Source organism: Lissotriton helveticus, chromosome 5_1, assembly GCF_964261635.1.
Source record: "Lissotriton helveticus chromosome 5_1, aLisHel1.1, whole genome shotgun sequence".
Taxonomy (NCBI): domain Eukaryota; kingdom Metazoa; phylum Chordata; class Amphibia; order Caudata; family Salamandridae; genus Lissotriton; species Lissotriton helveticus.
The window spans coordinates 1,899,460,558-1,899,475,804 of record NC_136065.1 but is presented as its reverse complement, the minus strand read 5'-3'; the positions used below and the strand labels follow the sequence as shown (position 1 = coordinate 1,899,475,804).

Sequence of the window (15,247 nt, the reverse complement as noted above, 5' to 3'; positions counted from 1 at the left end):
TGGTCTTGCTGCAATATCAGTGTGCAGAGCGTGCTGTGCGTCACTGCAAAACAAAAATAATCAAACGTGTGATGTGAGAGAAGAATGGATTTGATTTTGAAAAAGAAAAGGTTTCTGGTGCTTTCGCCACAAACATTTTCTTTTCCAGTACAACAAGCAATCTGTTGATGTCCACCACACTGTGGAGGTAGTCCTTGTTTGAACACCAATTAAATGCCACTCCCCTTAGGTCCCTCTACACTACTTCCTCAATAAGGAACCCGCTTTTCTAAGAGCATTCTTTCCAAAATGACTACTTCTAAAACATCAGCTGCGAGAAACAACTGCAAAAAAAAAACCACAATATAATATTTAACACAAGTTAAATTGTATTAACATATAGCCACTCGTGGGTTCATTCCTGTTTCACAGACTATGAAATACCGATGCATAGGTTTCTACTTACTAGTATCAGTTTAAGTTATTGTTGCACGTCCTACTTCAACAGTGCACAAGGGGCACAACCCAATGCACCTATAGCTCCACACCAAATTACACAATTCGCCATCTCAATAATACACATTAATCACCTGCGAATAGCGTTAGATGCTTTTAAACTTCAAACCATCGAAGCTGAGCAAAGGACAACTATTCACCGAAGGAGAAAAAAACAAAAACAGTGTGCGTTGGCGCATGCCTCCATTCACGACAGGATCTAGTTGGCCACTTCCAATTAAACAGTGTTAAATAATTTTTCCCTTGGACTGATTATCACAAATCGTCTTTCAAGCTGCCGCACTATTGTATTTCCACACTATCAGAGGGAACGGTCTCCCTTAGTTACACAAACAAACTCATTGCACATGTGACTCCAAAATTATCATGAGAATATCAAAAATGTATTACGTCATTCATGAAGGTCATTTAAGAACACATTAATCAACAATACATTTTACCAAAGTCAATATAAAACAAAAGTTAAGAGCATGTACACAAAAATCAGAGTCATTACAAAATCATCAAGTTTCATTAATTCGTTAGAATCTTAAATCCCCTGTCAAGCCAATACTGACAAATGACATCGCATTAGTTCCTCGGATTTAAAAAAGAATGTGTCGACGCGTTTCGGTGTGTTGCTCGTTTTTGCACCACCTTTTTCAAGACAGAAAAACGTTGTTGTCCCTCTATTTTCGTGTTCAGCATTAAAAAGTCAAATACAATCTAAAAAACAAAAAAATACATATCAATATATTATCCCCATAATACTGGACAATTCTTTTAATTAACAAAGCTACCATGTTTTATCAACCAATTCCTAATCTCATTACTGAGTAATTTCTATCAGTTTCTATCTGACCGTTCTATCAGTTTCTATCTAACCCCCCCCCACATTTGGAACCCACATTTGCAATGTTATGCAATCATGCTATACATATAGGTAAAATTGTCCCGATTTGGCATCCACACAAATATTCTACAACAACCGTCCACCCACTTTCCATATTTGATTTGTGAATCATACTAATGTTTGTCTCTTTATTACAGAACAAATCTGATAGGTCAAGTCCCCAATATTTCAATATATCAAATTGCAGGGTTAAAAAGGGGGTCAGAACCTTGATGTTTGATATATATATATATATATATTATATATATATAAAAAACCTCCCTTCTATTTCATGGAGATGATGCCACAAGTTCTTTAAAAAAAACTTCTATATTAAAAACCCTAGTCTTATGTTCTTATTACCAGCGGTAGAAATCAGTGAACAAACTGCTCTCATGTCGAGCCAGTCACGTTGCTCCCCTCTGCCGTTACTTTCATTAATGATAGATCCCAGTTACGGAAGATCTAAGAAAACGTAAGGTAAACCCCAGGTTAAAATCAATTAAATCAACTATGGGATAGGATTTAAATCCTGTGTTAAAAAGGGTCCCGGCAGAGCTATTCTCTGCATCGGTCCTTCTATTGTTATCTAGTCTTCAGGATTCCTGAACTGTTTGTCGGGCGCCCCGGGACTGAGCAAAGCCGGTTCTTCCGCCGCTAAAGGTGCATTGTGGCTTTTCGTTACATGACCAGTCTGGCTTGTTTTTACACTGCGATTAGGTTTCATTTGTGAGACATATATTCTTGTGCACCTGTTTTGTCCTGAAGATGGTCCTAAGGATCTACTAGACCACCGGGGGACCGAAACGACGACGTATGACACCGTTTTTGCATAAATATCAAAATCATTTGGAGTTTTATTTACCAATGCACTGTGTTTAATTCACGTGAATGTGGTTGAATCAAATGTCCATATTGTATGCGAAAGGTGTTTTACGTACTACCATTTAATGTATTATGATTGTATGGGTAGTATTTTGTTGCCAGGCATTTACTTTATAGAAAAGTTACATGTGAAATAAGAATTAAAACATATTTTTGAAACATTCATATTGTCCTATATTGAATTCCTGTGACTACAAATAATTAAGTGTTCATGTATGGGACACCGGTGAAAAAGTAAATCAGTATGTGAATGTTTCCTTCCGGGACATCTTGCTTTTGCTTTGAACCATGCTATTGTTTTAAAATTCAGCAACATACGACTCTAAAGGGATCTATAGCTTTACTCTACTTATGGATGAAAGCACCCATTTAACTAATCCGAATATAAAGAACAAGGTATGTGGTGGAATACAATTGGGGGTCATAAAAAGGACTCCACCATTGTAGGCTATTCAGAGGCAGTTAATCGTTTACACTGTGGGGGTCATCACGTGCTCGCCGGTTGTCGGGTCGCACACACGGGCGGCCGGACGACCTGTGCCGTGCTCATGTCTCACCAGAGAGAGACGTGAAACCCCTTCTAATATGCCCTCTACTCAATATCATTTACGAAATCACTAAGAATTACTCTATCCTAATCCTCAAAGGTCGGTTCAGTTTATCAATCGTTCCCAATCTTCTTTAGAGTGTAACCCTTCTCTCACAGTATTAAAGATAGATATGTACCATTGTTCTCTCTGTTTGCGCTTAATGGTTATATCGCCGCCGCGTCTACTGCTATTGATCCTTTCTATAATAAACCACTTAATATTTTCACAAGTGTGGTTTCGTTCCAAAAAGTGATCTACAAGAGGTGCATTTGCTTTCTTATTCCTAATAGCCGATTTGTGTTCGGTTAGGCGGGTTCTAAACTCCCAACCTGTCTCACCTACGTAACCCATCCCACAGGGGCATATCAATAAGTAGATAAGATTTTTAGTTCTACAGTTGTTTAAATCTTTGACTGTGTTAGTTCGATTGTTAAAAAGGGGGACTCTTTCCTTCAATCCATTGGTCACAGCTATTACAGTTTGCACACCTGTAGTTAGTTGCCTGTTACTTTATTCCCTTCTAGGTTAAATTGTCTAGCACTCCCTGGTTCCAGATATTTATGTACCAGGTTCATTTTTAAATTCTCATTACGTTTAAAGGCAAAAATTGGGCTCTCTAAAGATAGTAGGTTCATTATCATTGAGGAGTGCCCAATTTGAATTTATAATGTTCTTTATTCTGTTACTGAGACTAGAGAATTGGCTGCTAAAAACAATTCTATCCTTGGTGGTATTCTTTTTCTGCTTTCCTTGAGGGTTATCCAACATACTCTCTCTCTGTTAAAAAATTCTTGCCCTTTTGAAAGAGTGATTAATTAGTCTTTTAGGATAACCCCTACCTCTCAGTTTCTGTTTTAGAAGGTCAGAGTGTTTGTAAAAGTCCGTGAGAGAAAAACACAAAATAATATTTAAAACAAGTTAAATTGTATTAACATATAGCCACTCATGGGTTCATTCCTGTTTCACAGACTATGAAATACCGATGCATAGGTTTCCACTTACTAGTATCAGTTTAAGTTATTGTTGCATGTCCTACTTCAACAGTGCACATGGGGCACAACCCAATGCACCTATAGCTCCACACCAAATTACACAATTCGCCATCTCAATAATACACATTAATCACCTGCGAATAGCGTTAGATGCTTTTAAACTTCAAACCATCGAAGCTGAGCAAAGGACAACAACTATTCACAGAAGGAGAAAAAAACAAAAACAGTGTGCGTTGGCGCATGCCTCCATTCACATGACAGGATCTAGCTGGCCACTTCCAATTAAATGCATCACTAACACGACCAATCTTGCCATCTATTACCCAAGTCGACTGACTCCTGAAAGCAAAATGAAACACAGCCAAATGTTTTACCTGACCGCTTTGAATCTGGTGGACTAGGATTCAAGAACCATCAAGGTTACTAAGATAGCAAAAGCACTTGTGACCATACAAATGGTGGACGCGGTGCTATACAAACACACCAAGCATGACAAAATTTACATTTTTTGTGTGGAATGAAACATCTTTCATGTGAAACTAAGCCAAGCCACACCATAGTGTCTAAAATAATGTGTTGCATTTGTATGAATAGCATGCCAATAATGCAATATTTATATTCTAGAGTCACTGATAAAAATGTTTGAAGTTTGTTCTTATCCTTTAGAATGTAATCACAACAATGTGGCTAATTCAGAGCAAGTAGCTGTTTACTCTATGTACATTCCGTTAGGCTATTGTTACTGCGCAAATAGCTGCATTTCAAAAACCTGTAATTAAAGCAAGGTAAGCCACTGCGGGTAATTAAGGATTACAGATGAAGGGAAATCCTGTTTTGTCATACCCCAGGGGCGCCCATTGTTGGGGTAGGCAGAGGGGAGCGCAGTCTGATTCTCTTTTTGGCGCTGGATGAAGTATGGGATGGGGCTGCACTGTGCACCCTCCAGCAGTTTTACCAGGTGGGTATCCACACCTAGTGAAACCGGGTCTGATGGGTCCAAAACCGCATAATTGGGTATGGAGTTACCAGCAATGGGCAGGACTGTATCCCACCTGTAGTTAAACCTCCAACTGGGATACTGCATTCCGTAATTATAGTCCAAGTGAGCACCATGTTAACTCCTCATATCTAACCAGTCTTGTCTTTGGTTTTAAGCTACCTGGATCACTCATTAATTTAGAAATCTATTAAAACTATCAAAAAACTTCATATTTTAAAGCATGCTATGGTATGTAACCAAAACAACACAGACGCCTGCCTGCTAACACTTGAACAGGTTGATAGTTGCACAGGAGTAAGTGAAAGTTTACTCAAGAGCAGGTCCATAGCTGGTTTCCAGCTGGAGGGGAAAATTGCCGAGGTTAATGAGAGATTACATAAATTACTAAAGAGTCCAAAGCCAAAGTGAAAATGTGGGGAGGGCATGGACCCAGAGAAGAATCAGATTTGATACCGCCCACCTGCTAATTTTCCCATCTATGATACAGTGGAATAAATTATAGCAAAGAGCCCGCCTGTAAGATAGAAAAGAGATGCATTATCTGATTGGAATCCAACTATGTTTGTTCCTCAAATTGTGCCTGAATCTTGGCCACTTTACCATGAAGCAAGGTCTGCTGGTACAACGATATTTTGAAGGAAGGGTGGCAGTACGACATGATTCTTGGTTAAGTGTGCTTTTAACTATCAAAAAAACCTCTCATCGGGTTGCTTCTATATTAGAGGCCTAGAAAGTGATAGGAGTTTTGCAGATCGCTTTCTGGTAGACTGTGATCGCTATCCTCTACTTGTCATTAATAAGAGTGTTATAATTCTTCCAGGAAACAACATGGGGTTTAGGCTCCAATCAGCAAGGCTGAGGCCTATTTGAACAAGAAACAACAAGATGCCAATGCGGATATGCAATTCACACTTTTTTGTCCTGGCTCATTGACATGAAACAATGTCACCACACAACCTGTTTTTCCGTATGAGTTAATCAGAATTTATTCAGAAATTCACATATGTAACTTAGAACCAAAATATTTTTACATTTTAAAATGTTTTCTCTTCACACCAAACTACCTTCTCCCAAAGCCTACACTATTCAGTACAGCCTAAAAAGTTCCAAAACATTATTTCACACCAAACCCGCTTCACTCTCTCTACCATTCTTCTCAGGCAATCCTACTATCACTCAACTCACAATCCAGCAGTCCAACAAGCAACCCAGCTTTCAATCATTCAAATTTGAACCTCTATAAAAAAACAAATATAACAAACACATGGGCCAAACAAGAATATGTTTCAAGATTTCTAATTTCTAGAACAGTAATTCGTGAACTTGGGTTGGCCACCACAAGGTCGACGCGTTTCTAAGATACCAAGCAAGATGTGAAGGCTGTTTCTAGGAATGTCCCTCAGTTTTTCTTTAAAGTTAATTAACTGGGGGTGATCAATTCTAAAGGGTCATTTTCCAACATCCTAATAACGAAGAGATCTCTGAAATTACAGAAATAGGAAGGTATTGCTACATATAGTGGAATTAGCTTTTCCACCATTAATCTCTATGGCATGGGGAGAAAACAGGGTGCAAGCAATGGCCTTGAACGCGAGTAAGTGGTTGAGATAGAAAATGTATTAAAAGATCTAGGTACCCTTTAAACTGTTGCATTGCACCCGTACGATTATCGAGCCATTACTTCACATCACCTATGTTAGAGTTGTTAGATAGTAAGTACCAATTTCCTCTATTGACCTATCAAGATTAGCTGCAAAGGTAGAAGGAAGACAATGTATCAATACAAAAAAAAAAAAAAAAAAAGAGTAAATGCTTGGAATTTTTCATGAAAAAGCTTAACAATCTAATGTGTGATCAAACATGAATTGTTCATACTTGGAGCCCAGAGTAATAATGCTTCTCACCTTCTAAATACACGAAGGAGGAACCAGAGAGCCACACATTGCAACGGCTGCCTGAAAACTGTGCTCTGCTGCACCAAACTCAATAGCAGCTAATATTGTGCCTGTGGCCAATCATCCAATACTCATTGCAGCGCTGCTGAAGCCACGGAGACATTCAGCACTAAACTGCAGTCTCATTTGTGGAACTAAGTGCTCATGAACCACTTGAAATTAAAGCGTTCCCTACAACTGTTAGGGCTGAAGTTGACGGGATGGGCCTTCCTGTGCAACCCTGGGTTGCGGGGTCTCTGCCTATATCGGGCCTCTTACTGCTGTCGGCCAGGCCAACAGTGACTGGGGATCCCAGGGCACCTGTATTGGATGGCCGTTCAGTTGCTGCTGTATGAAGGTATGCAGTAATAATAATATCCACATTTGTAAAGCGCACAATCACCCGTTAGGGTCTCTAGGCGCTGGGGGCCATCGGGAAGATTAAGCAAGCTATTGCCCAGAGTCATATGGTGCTGGGCTAATCTGCCGCCGGTAGATGAGCAAAGAGCGTAGAGTGGGTAGGCCTGTCCCGCTTGACCACTTTTTTTTTCCCAGTGAATTACTACGGTTTTTGGTTTCTATTTCCTAACTTTAATGTTCCTGTAACCTTTGTGGTTTTTAGGTCTGTGCCTAGCATTGCAGTGTGCAGCACCGCTCGCGCAGCGCAAGCAGTTATGTAGGGGGGTTTGAAAGGTGACCACACGCTCGTGCATGTGGTTTTGCCGGCATCCATTGGGATTTGCAGGGTTTTTTTTTTTTACAAAAAAGGCATGCAAAGGCGGACGCCTCTCCCGCATTTGCTCCGCCCATTCCTGTCAGTGTCTAGCACACGCAGCAGCATGCGTTCGCCTCGCTGCTGCGCTCCCTCGTCCCCACTACTCTATGGTGCACGCGCACCACTGGTTTCTTGTAAAATCAAAAACGAGCAAGCAAAAAAAAAAAAAAAAAAACACATAACTAGAAAATGTTTTTTCTTGTAGGATCAAAACGCGCAAAAACAAAGCTTTTCTCTGAACAAATGACAGCAGGAAAATGTGTGCATTTAACAGCTCAAGGTGTATTACAATATTAGATACACGGGAGACAACGGCAAAATATCTGGACCACCACGATCAAAGGTGAAGTACATAAACAAAGAGGATATTCGAATTAATGATACTGGATAAAACATCGTCGGGACCATCTGAATTTAATAGACCGCCGAGCCCACATTTCCAGATGACTATCTGTAAATGTCCGTGAATTTAAAACGGCTACAGTGCATTTTTAATCCTGCATGTCCTTAAATGCCTAATGCACTGAAATATATTTGAAATGGAAGGGTCTCAAAGGACAGCCGTTCGATCTCTAGTGCTGAACCTTGCATCACACAGCATGGAGATGCCGCAGTACGGACTGCCTGCTTGCGCACCATTGCACCACCACCAAGAAAGCAGATACAGCTAATGGGCAAGGCTGCTAATTTCTGAAAATACTTGCAGATTAGGAGTTTAAAAAAAAATAATGAATGAGCTTTGAGCACTCCTACCAGTCTGCAAGAATAATAAAGTATAATAGCTTCACCTGCAAACTGGGGAAGCAGCAGCACAAATTAAAGACCGGGTTAGGATGGCAGGCATGCGAGAAGCTGGGGCACACTGGAGCAGGGTGGTTGCTCGATTAAGGCGGCGGCTTAAGGTAGTGAGCTTGGGGATGAAGACGGCAGAGACTGACTTACGTGGTCGGTTTTTCCTGGCGGAGTCTAGCCTCCTACGGAGCCTGCACTTCTTAGCTGGGGAATCATGACTCTGCGGGTGGTGCTGAGTCCCCCGCTCTCGTGGAGCTCCGCCTAAGGCGCTGCTGCACTGGTTTGGTCGTGGTGCAGAAGCCGTTCTGCAACTGCGGTCCATTAAAGCAGGAGGAGGTCGGCACCAAGCTTCCGCCCGGGCGTTCCTCTGCATCGTCCCCCATTGCAGAAGCAACCGTCAAGATCAGGTCCAAACCAGGAGCCACCACCCCCTGCACAGTGTACGTCCCTAAGGCGGGGTTCCCCCGCGTAAATATGGAATAGCTGGGGGGCACAGGTAAGACTTGCGAGATAGACGCGCGCAGCAGTAGTCAAAGAGCCCTTGCTCTGTACTCATAGGTCACCCTCAGTCATTGCTAGACTCTTGGATGCCTTCCCTGCACTTGCTTGGCAGCCAGTGCAGGCGTCAGGAGAGAAAGCAGACACAGGTGGGGTGCGAGTGACGGGACTTCCGGCGGACATCTTAGAAAGAAGCCTTTCTTATTTAATTTCAACAAAATTATTTATTTGAAGAAGGGCATTTGCCTTTTACTAAATGATGTGTTTATGTTCAGCAGCGTACATTAGACTTCCATTTCCTGTTATTATTGTTCGTCGAGGTAGGCTTACTATATTACACAATTTGCAAGTGGAATGTATTTTTGTATCAAGATCCTCCACAGACTGACTTTTCTTTTCAAATTTGATTCCCGTTATATCGCTTACAGTTCGTTATAAGACAGGTAGGGAGGGCTCCAAAGAACAATAGTTGACTCGTGTGTGTATATATATATATATATATATATATATATATATATATATATATATATATATATATATATATATATATATATATATATTACCACGTCTTTCTTTTGTTTCCATGTCCATGCCTTCCTTTAGTTGTTCAAATGACGGGAAGATGACATCAGATCTCGGTTCGTATTCAATTGTTTCAGGGACAAGGATGACATTCACAAATCTCATTAGTGAGGCTGTGGTGTATTTTAGAGCAATATCAATTGGATTCTTAACGATAGTTCTTGCAGTGCAGGTGCAATCTCCATGCATACCATATAATAATTTTTCCAGTACAAAATACTTTTTTTCTCACGGTTGTACTACTTATGTAATACAGCGCAGAAACATTTTATACCATTCCATATAACAACAAGCATTTGCAATGCAATAGGTCTCGCGTTTGCGAGAGTTGGAGCTGTTGGCACTGTAAATGACAATGCCTTTTATTCAATTGTTTTTAAAACCTGCAATCGGTGCATAGACACGCACTTTGAACGTATAGTCCTTGTTTACGAGAAGCAAGGCTGGCAGTTAAAGAGACTGTCAGTCTTGCTTCTCATAAGCATTGACTACAAGTACAAAGTGCTTGTTTACGCACAGCTGGCAGGTTTTGTAAGGCATAAATAAAAGGCATTGTCATTTACAATGCCAATAGCTCAAACTTTCGCAAATGCGAGACCTATTGCATTGCAAATAGTTGTTCTTTTGGCCAACAGCATGCTCTGACAGCCATTTCATACATGTACATGCTGAGATATAGCATTAGCATGAGTAAACAATGATATTTGTAAGTTAACATCAAATAACAAGGGCTAAACAGAAGGATAAAAAGAAAAAGGGAACCTGCTGCGGTAGAGGGGCAATATGCTGCAAAATTACTATGTCCCCATGTCGCCTCCCCAGTGATCCATCTTTGTCATCAACTTGGTGGCAGTATACATAGACTATATATTAGCTGTGGAGCTGAGCCGCTAAGTCGGACGATATGGGCTGTGGTATCAGGGAAATGCCTCTGTAGTCTGCCAAGTGCTGCCATATGCCTGCACATTTTTTAGGGCATCCCAGAGCCTTAAACACAGGGTTCTCCAACCCCATACAGTAATCTAATCCTCTTTTCCAAACACCCAGCAGGGGTGGGGATTCTGCTCTCCAAGAGCGGACTATGTCGCATTTACTCAAGGTCAGGCCCAGGAACAGCAGGTGGCATTTGTTCCTGTTGCCCCTAACAAGCTCAGAGATAAGTGATAACGCAAGTTGTGTGTGCTGTGTTAGGTCCACCCCAGCACCTAGGCCAGGCACGTCCATACCATGTGCAAGAATGGCTTTTTCCACCCCACAGCGCAAGCATGCCGAGTAAGCATGGGTAATATGCTCTGTGTAAGTACTTTAGCTGGATCAAATGCTAGCGCGAAGAAACTGTAGCACCACAGGAGGACTCCAGAGCCTCTCTCCAGTCGTAATTGTCAATTGGAAAACCTTTGGTTTTTAAAGTGAATTTCTATTTTTTTAAATTGTATTTCCCAAGTGTAAAATGTAACCGTTGACAGTGAGTGCCTCCGTGGGTTTGTTAGTGGGTTCATGAGTGTCTGAGTGTCTGAGTATCTCAGTGGGCCTGGGAGTGGCTGTAAAACTGTTTCACTGAGTGTAAGTGGGTCCGATCAGGAGCTCTCCAGCCAGAGTGCAGAGGGGGCCCCCAAGCAGGGGCCTGTGTTACGCCACTGACAGAACACGAGGCAGACAATCTGGAAAAATATTGTGCAAAACGAACGGAAGCAAAATGAGACCTGTACCAGGAGCAGCCGCTATGGAAGGGAATGACATAATAAAAGGAGGGACAAATTGCCATGATTTACAGCTCAAAAGTAAGGAATTTAGAAAGGCACCAGAACAACCAATGAAAAGGGACGGCTTGAAGCCCATGTACTGAATGAAGCATGTCTCTAAGACAGCGCATGCGCGCTGCCTAGGTTTGACCTAAAAAGTTTGGGGGGCGAGCACGGGGCTCTCTGATAGCCTCGAGTCTAGAATTGGTGATTATTAAAGATGAGAGGACCAAGAGCATTGTGCCTCGTCAGAAAAGCCAATAATTTTTTCTTTATTTTTTTTTAATTTGATCTAGTCTACTCAGCTCACTTTTTAGGCAGATTGGTCAAATGAATGCCATGGTCAGTAGTGCTGAATGCTCCTGATAGGTTTAGTAACGTAAGAACATTGGCACAGCTGATGTCAGCAAGCACGGACAGATCATCAAGAGCAGCTATAATGATCAACTGTTTCTTGACTGTGGCAGAGTCTAGTTTTGTGTTCATTTAAGAGGGAATGGGTTTCAAAAAGGCAGTCTACATGTTTTGTGACAACACTCAAGAATCTTAGCCGGTGCAGTTAAATGACATATGCAATAATAATTAATGGCTATGCAGAGACAAGTCTAAGCCTGCAAAAGTACCAGGGCAGAAGTAACACTACCTGATGCAAGGAAAACAAGCATTTGCAATGCAATAGGTCTCGCATTATTTAAGTTTGAGCTATTGGCATTGCTAAATAATGCAACACCAATAGCTCAAACATTAATAATGCGCGACCTATTGCATTGCAAATGCTTGTTTAATTTGCGGATGTTAAGTATTTATAAAACACTGCAAATACCTGAAGGGAACATTTGAGCTGAATACCCCTAAAGGTGACTTGTTATCCATGGTGGCTCAAAGTCATGTTCAAGACATGTTTCTGAAGTCTTTTTACACTGATGATTGTGTCCCTCATGGGTGAGTCTATAGACCCTTCAATGAGTGAAACTCATTAAAACAGACTCAGAGGAAGTGTAAGTCTACAGAACACTAGCAAGTGAAACAAGCACTGGGCACAACCAACACGTAAACTCTCATGGTACTGAGCAGCCACTGAATACTTGGTGACTGATATCTGCAGCGAAGAAGGCTGGGCGCAAAAGCTTTTCATCCAGGTTAGACCACGAAAATAACCGCAAACAAAAGCCTCCTGTGACAGCTGGTTTGTTCCAGTTTATGAAGAGAATACAGTTCCAAAGTGGTAACAAAAACGGAAGGGGCGAAAGTAACTGAAATAAGTCACATATGCAACAGGTGTCTGAAGGAGAAAGCTCTTGTTAATACGCAAGCACCGGTGCCGCGAGCTGAAAGCCTACAGTTGCGCAGTCGGCGGTGTAGAGTAGCCACAAAAAATATCCTGCTGGAATTTCTTTCCCTTCTTCCATAAGCCCTGTGTTTTCATATTGACATAAGTGCATGCGGACAGATGCTCTTGTCTGTCACTGCGGCCAAGGCGGAGAATTTCTCAATATACTTAGATCCAGCAGGGCCTGCAGCAGCCAGGGCCAGGAGCTGCAAGAAATGAGTTGCCAAACCATTCTTTCAAAATGAAACAGAGGCGGAGTGTGGCCCCCTGGTTCTAGGACACTCTTCTTGGGGTTCACCATGAGACACTTGGCAAACATTCCAGTCCTCCAAATCATTGCCCTGACCGTGCTGTGCTCGGCAGAAAAACTTCCAAAAGGTGAGTGGCGCTGCACCTCTCTTGCGTGTGTGTGTGCGTTTGAGTCTGGAGCTAGATTTGTGGTAGCTAACGGGATCCGCTCACATCAATACCAAGATTTTGGAATATAGAAAATAAATGACTAGGGACATAACTTTGCTTTATGACATTTTTGTGAATATACGTTAATAACATACCTTTGCTTGTACGGTATGGCATTCATTTACTACGCCATGGTTTGATCATTCTGCACTTAGATCCATAAACATCCTACATGACCTCTCCTCACCCATTACTTCATTTTCGTGTTTCCGACTAGAGGAGTTAGAAGCTGTGCGATAAATCTGTCGCACTGAAAACAGTCCCGCGATTGGTGCCACTGCGAGGCATATGTTTTCAATTTTCGCGCCTGTGTCTGGGCACGATAATTGAAAACATATGGGCTTAGGTGCTCGTAGCAGATACCAATAGGCCATGGGTGGAGCAATGCACCCGCCTTTGGCCTATTGAGTGTTCTGTTACAAAAAACACGTACGCAAAGCCCAATAGCGGAACCCAACAGGAAAAGCACACGCACAAGCGTGTGCGATTCAAGGGTCCGTTTTCAAACCAAGGACAAAAGGGCTCTCACAGGATGTCAGCTCATGCAATATTTTGAGAACTTGTTTCTGAGTTCTGTCAGCAGATGTAATTACGGGCAAGTACGTTTTAGGAGTTGTTCATAGCATACTGGCTACATAAATGATATCAACAACCAAAGTATCGATCCACAATGTGTAACTAAAGCATCAACATATATTAGCAGAAAGCGAAAGGAAATCATATCTTTGCTTAAGTATATTGCTCAACCAAATCACAAAACACGTAGAAGATATTGTTGATAGGGTCAGTTTAAAAATGATAACTCAGCTACATAAGGTTAAATAAATTAGTGCAGCCGACACCCAAATTATTCTCTAACCTGACGTGTATATATCGTTGTTCTCCATCAACCAGCAAGGCAGGCGTCCACGGAATCAAATAGCAGCTCAAAAAAAATGGTCAGCCTCACTTTGGAACTTATTTCAGGTAAGAGGGGGAGATAACGTGATAAACCCCGTCTCCCAAGAACTGTGCTCCTAAAACGAACAGCGAACATTAAGCACCGAAGCATGCGAGGCCGAAATAAAGTGCAACAGTCTGTGGATATTATTTATAAGATGCGATAGAGGAATTATTATTGATGGATGGGGGGGGGGGGGCAAAAACGACTACCGGATCATTCCACAAATGCTGTGCACAAGAGAAGGAAAACAAATGTCAAAAGCAGTTGAGTTAGTGGATGGGATACTCGAGTAGCAGCACAAGTGCTGGCTCACACTGCGGGTCAGTGGTCCAGGTTGGGTGTCATAAGCAGATTAAAGATGTTCATGAAACCAAATAATATTGGAGAAAAGCTAAGGAGGCTGCGTTAGCGAAGCTGTCAAATGAGCAGCTTTTCTGATGGGAGGATGACAAAGAGGTTCTTAGGAAGGAGAAGTAGTCACTGGGTGATAAGGGTGGAAGAGGCAGTTAAAAAGAAGCACGGGACTAGGCAACTGAGGAAGCATCAACTGACGTTTAGGCGAGAAGAAACGGGGGAAGATACTGGGGTGGAGAAAGGTAGTAGATAAGAGGCTGGAAGTCTTTTAATGCATCAGTGATGCTGTGGGAGGGGTGAGTTGAATATGTCGCTGGAGGGGGGGGGGGGGGGGGGTCACGAACCCTCTCAAGCCGTGGGCGCTTCTCCAGGGACGGGGAGTGGCCTAAACCGGGTGTGGGAGACAGCTCCGACGTTACCTTGGTCTAGATCTCTGACCAAAACTTGTTGCTGAACGAGGGGGGGGTGGAGATACACAAAGTCATAAGATCGCTGCGATCAGTTAAATCTGCTTCGCAAACCACACTCACCGCCGCTGGGAGCCGGGATGCTCCTCTCAGGCCCCACCGTACTCTCCACCCTCAGGCTCTGGCCTCCACTTCCGCCTTTCGCCGCTTCTTTCAGAACCCGCCTCACTTCCGCCCTTACTCCCGCCCACTCTTTGCCGGTCTCAACTTGATTGAAAGAGCAGCTAAACCAATAGAGTGCTTTTGCCATAAGTTTGACGGGTGTCACATAGGTTTCAAGGGACGTCTTTGATACAATGGAACGCGGAAGCTGGAGAGAAGGCGGCCTAATGGGTTTTGTAGTCTACAGACTTGTCAGGTGATGGGCAGATGAAAACACAACGGTGAGAAGTTCATAGCTTCAGCTGCAGAAATAGAAGACAGACCACTATGGAAAAATCAACCGGTTGCTGGGTTCGTGCGAAGACCATCTTGAAATATGTCACTTTTTTTTAGACACCAGCTAATGATGGAATATGAACTAAAACTTAAGTATCCG

At 42.3% G+C, this 15,247-nt stretch overlaps 1 protein-coding gene across 1 annotated transcript in view; it reads right to left on the bottom strand.

Moving 5' to 3' along the window:
* The window catches only part of RAB5C (RAB5C, member RAS oncogene family), a 186,778-nt gene extending 171,863 nt beyond the window's left edge, over positions 1 to 14,915 (bottom strand). Inside the window, exon 1 of the mRNA XM_078645406.1 lies at positions 14,773 to 14,915. The gene's annotated coding sequence lies outside the window, so the exon portion shown is untranslated. The remainder of the gene's footprint in view (positions 1 to 14,772) is intronic.
* Positions 14,916 to 15,247: the final 332 nt, after the last annotated feature.